Genomic DNA, 5086 nt, shown 5'->3' with positions numbered 1-5086 from the left:
GTCATCCTTTTGCCTCTTTCCTACTCTTTTGAATCCACTCCAACCAGGGTTTCACTTTCACGTACAGTTCTGTGGAAATGGGTCTGGTCAAGGTCACCATGAATGTCACGCTGGTTACAACTGCCTCAGGTGTGCGAGCTACTGTCACACCAGGACCTTTCCTAAACTGCCTGTTTTTAAAATTCAGTTTGTCACAAGCAAAGGACAAACTGTTCCGCTAATTTGATAATGCTGCACATCTAGTCCTATTTTGTACAATATAATTTTATAGACAATTAGCCTATAAATATAAATTTATGATTAAAAATAAAAATTTATCTAGGTCTGTGATACAAAGTGGGGCACTGATAATTATACAGTAAATTTGAACCATTTGGGAAAAGAAAAAGAATAACAGACATTCTACTTCTTCCCCTCGCCCCGCTACTGTTCTTTTGCCTTGGTTGGTGCACTTTGGTCTTGAAGGATGTGAATGATTGTCTATTCCCAGGGAGAAGGGTCCATGGTATCCCTGCTGAAGGCCTAGAATGACACAAAGTTTCTTCAAAAGACACTGTGCAGTGTGAGAAGGGAGTCTTAGGAACAAGAAAGCTGCACCCTGTCTTAAGAGGCTGTGGTAGAGATGGTCTTTGGCTGGACCCTGGAGAGAGGACCCTGTGGTAGAGGTGGTCTCTTGACTGGACCCTGGAGAGAGGACCCTGTGGTAGAGGTGGTCTCTTGGCTGGACCCTGGACTGAGCCGTGGGGATCGGGCTCCCCAGAGGAGGAGCCTGAATAGACAAGACAGCAGTGGCAGACTCTGGAGGGTGGGAAAGGCATTCCTAATAGATCTGCATTAAAAGGGACTGCTTTTTAAGTGTCTTACAATTTATTGCAGTGGGATACGTATGTCTTCCTCATCAACGGGGAGGAGAGAAAGGGATCTCAATCCATCTTTTAAGAACTCAGACTATTTCTTCTTTGTCTCCTCATGGGGCATTCTCCATTCTATCTCCTTCCAGAATGAAAGGTTCATTTATTTCCCTAGATAAGGTCTGAATAAGGGCAAGATATAATTTAAATGCAGTCAGGCTTAAGATAAATCAGTCATAAAGAGGCAATTATTTTATATTAAATCTGTGTCCTTTCTAAAAAGGAATTTGTATTTATCAATTAACTCATTTCCACCATTGAATTTTTCTAAAAGAAATCATAAAGTTTAAAAATATCCATTGATTTTTTTATTTGCAGAAAGATTTAGATGGTATGAAGCTTCATGCTATATTACAATAATCTTATTTGTCAACAGTTTTTAAATGATATTAAGAAATACTGTAGATCTCATTAATTTGCTTTATGTATTCAAAAGCTCGTGCAACATTTTTGTCATACACTGCAGATTATTAGATTAGTAACAGGAATGTCTGGTTGGCAACTGAGACCAGTAAATATCAAATGTCATTTGCAATCAGACTTACATTTGAGTTCCAGGCCTACCACTATAGGACCTGAGGCTTACTATTTAATTTTGATAAATTTCAATTTCCTCACTCAGAAAATGGGAATTCAAATGGCATTGGATTGTAGCAAGTATCTGTTGTTTTGGACTGACCATCATGCATTCCTCTTTTTCTGGACCTGGATATTATCTGTTCTCTTAAGAACCATCCTGTCCCTTATTCTCAGCTCATCGAGTCCTGGTGGAACTAACCTGTTTCCTAACTTGGGGTTGAGCCAGTGGCTCAGACTTCCAGTCAGAGAACCTCATTTCTTTAGTGCTATAGTCTGAAAGTTTGTATCCCCCCAACCCCAAATTTATATGTTGACACTCAATCCCCAATGCGTACGTATTAAATGATGGGGACTTGCGGGTAGATGATTAGGGTCATGAGGGCAGAAACTTAATGAAGGGCTTAGTGTCATTATAAAAGAGGCCTGAGGGAGCTTACTTGTCCCTTTCTCCATGTGAGGACATAGTTGGGGCATCATCTTTGAAGAAGAGAGAAAGCCCTTACCAGATACAGACCCTGCTAACACCTTGATCCTGGACTTTCCAGCATCTAAAACTGTGAGCAATAAATGCATGTTGTTTATAAATTAGTCTGAGGTATTTGGTTACAATAGCCCAAATAGACTAAGATACGTAGGTGCAGCAATAGGTGATGTGTATGTGTCATAAATGGGATCAATAAGTGAGAAGTAATATATTTATGGGAGATAAAACCAATAATTGGAGAGAGAGGAAAAGAAAGCTTCTAAACCTTTTTTCTATTTTTGTTTGTGACTGGAGCTAATGTTTGTTGCGGTATGTTCCAAATCTCTTTAGCACTTTTCTTTTTCTCTTCCTCCCATCAAGAGTCCTGAAGAGAGAAATCTGCTTCTATGCCTAGCCAGGGTTGAGTTTTATTCTGAATTCCCCTACACTAACCAAGATACCTCCAGACATTCATACTGAGAACCTGCTTCTATGCAGCTCCACCAGAGAGGCAGAGCCATATTGGTCCTTTCCCCTTTCCTTGCAACCCTGGTCTTCTTTCTCCTCCGTCATTCACATCCATTTCTCCTGAGGAAGAATTAATCCATGTTATGGTTTGGATGCGTGATGTTCCTCAAAAGCTCATGATTATATTATGAGAGCTATAACTTCACCTTGTATTAACCCCTGGGTAGATTAATAATTTGAAAGGACTGCTATACTGAGTGTTAGATAACCATAGGCAGGTAGGGTATATCTGGAGGAAGCAGATCCCTGGGGGGCAAGATTGGGCCTTTGGGATTTATATTTTGTCCCTAGCACCTTGCTCTCTCTGCTTCCTGGAGGTGGAAAGCTGAGCAGAAGCTTTCCTCTACCTTGTCTTTCTGATATGATATTCTAACCTCAGACCCAGAGCATTCTTGCTCTGCTGCTTACGAGCCAGTGGGTTTTAAACAAATCAATTAAAATCTGCCCAAGTCATCTACAGATGGGAATGGGACAAGATCCTTTGTTTTAGAAGTGGAGGGAAAGTACATTAAGGGTTTGCAAACCTGGGCTCACTCCTTAAGTAAAGGTTACCGTGTTCCCAGAGGTGAAAGTGAAGCTGTGTTGCTATGTGCTCTTCTGTGCTGGGCTCTGAATTCAGTCCAGGGAATATGGCACTTGACCACAGAATCCTGAACAAATCCTGTTGACATCTGTCAGGCCCTGACCACCCACAGCATATGTAGCATAATTCGTAGGCTTGAGAGAGATCTTAAATAGTTGACAATTAAAGCTACAATATTTTGGAAGGTTCATGGCACACTAGTCCTGACCAGAGTGTTTTCATCCTGCCGTCCTCAGGGATTAAGGAGGCATGATCCTGGTGAATGGATTAGAGAGACAGAGCTCAAGTCACCATTTTGGTGGTCTTTTTACACTTTCATCCTAGATGTAAGGTTTCTATTTATGTATTATTAACTGCCCCAAAGAGGCACCATTTGGGCTGCATGATGTGTTTTCCATTCTGATAACTCCTTTTCTTCTTTTCCCACAGCATGACCCCTCTGCGTTCCCAGAACTGAAGGTCATCACTAATTGGCATGACTGGTCAAATCTTCTCTGGGCATTGGCTCACAGAAAAATCTTTGCAAAGTGGAGGACCCGAGGGGCACAGCAGAGTTCTGATCATGGGCTGAATATAATTTCACTGGCGCGCCATGGGCCCTGTTTGTAGGTGATAAAATAAAGAATGAGAGCTCAGAAACCAAATTGGCTTCAGAGTTGATGTGTGACCGAATTGACTCAAGGAGGGGGCTGGGAGCTGTAAAGCGAGTTTGCCCTTTAATGGGCGCTTTGTGCTTGTCTGGCTCCTTGTCCGGAGATTGGGCAAAATCTATTAATGAGATCCACGCTGCTCACGCCTCATACGAGAGCCATCTGGGATAAGACTTACTCATTTCTTTTCTGATCCCCTAATTGGAACTGCTGACTGACTCTTAGGTACCTGAGTGACTTAAAATTGGGATGCTGAGAGCTCTGGTACCATAGCATTTTAAAGGGCAGCAGGAGACATCATTCATGTTGTCTGCAGACTGGTTTGGATGGATGTGGACGTCTGCCAGGAGCAGCCGGCCTGGAAGGTATCTGTATAGATTGCTGATTGGCAGTGACCTCCGACTGCACAGAAGCAGCTGAACTCTGCCCACTCCAGTGAGCTGAGATTGAGTACCTTTGAAGTCCGTCAGGGAAGAGCCAACGCTGTTTTCTAAGCCTTCCTTCATCATCTCAGGGAAACAGATAGGAAGTCTCTCCTGAAAGAGACTTGCTGGCTATCATCTTCAGTGGCAGGAGGTGGGGGCTACCACAGAATTTGACATGAAAACAATTCAGAATCACCCTTGTGGGTGTCTGCATGATTGTTGGGGCTATGGATGATCCTTTTGGTTAATGGTTTGGTAACTGAGGTCTACGCTCTTAGAATTCATTCTTTTATTTATTTATTTTTCTTGGTAAAGGCCAAGTCTATTGTGGTTTACAAATTATCAGGCTGCTAAGTCTCCAAAGGAGACTCCCATACTACACTTGCTTTGCATTTCACAGGGTAGGCCCCTTCTAAAGAAGGCATTCAATTCAATTCAACAATCACTTATTGGGCACTTACTATGGGTGCCAGGGACTGTTAGACATGGGTGTGCAAGACCCAGTGCAGCCTGGACTCTGCCCTTGTGTTGCTCCAGAGCCATCTGGCTCATCTCTTGATCACCTGTCCTTTTTCTTCTGCACCAAGCTCAGTAGCTGTCCTTTCCCTGTGTCCACCTAGTTCAAATGCTGTTGGGAAGTTGGAATGGGGGCTTTTCCTTCCCTCAGAAATGTGATGGTATATACTTTCTTCTTGTGTATCCATGAAAATAAAGCTTACATATCAATTTTGAAGCTTATTTTTTTTATCCCATCACATTCCAAAATGGATATAAAAATTGTAGGCCATAATATAAAAATGAAAAGTATGCAGAGCAAAATATGAATAGGAAAAAATTTAAAATCTGTGCCATGAAGTCCTGTACATTTGGTTGGGGTGACGTATGGGGAGCACATATTTGGCTCAGGGCATCTTTGATTCCTAGTTTACTAAAGAAAACCTGGACAG

At 42.2% G+C, this 5086-nt stretch overlaps 1 long non-coding RNA gene across 1 annotated transcript; it reads left to right on the top strand.

Annotated features, from left to right (window-relative positions):
- Positions 1-1298: 1298 nt before the first annotated feature.
- Positions 1299-4865, top strand: LOC143638125 (uncharacterized). The gene is made up of 2 exons (XR_013154553.1): positions 1299-3390; positions 3494-4865. It is a non-coding gene; the product is annotated as an uncharacterized LOC143638125 (long non-coding RNA).
- The last annotated feature ends 221 nt before the right edge of the window (positions 4866-5086 follow it).

The sequence above is a fragment of the Callospermophilus lateralis genome, chromosome 1, assembly GCF_048772815.1.
Source record: "Callospermophilus lateralis isolate mCalLat2 chromosome 1, mCalLat2.hap1, whole genome shotgun sequence".
Classification (NCBI taxonomy): Eukaryota; Metazoa; Chordata; class Mammalia; order Rodentia; family Sciuridae; genus Callospermophilus; species Callospermophilus lateralis.
This window is presented reverse-complemented; position numbering and strand designations above follow the sequence as displayed.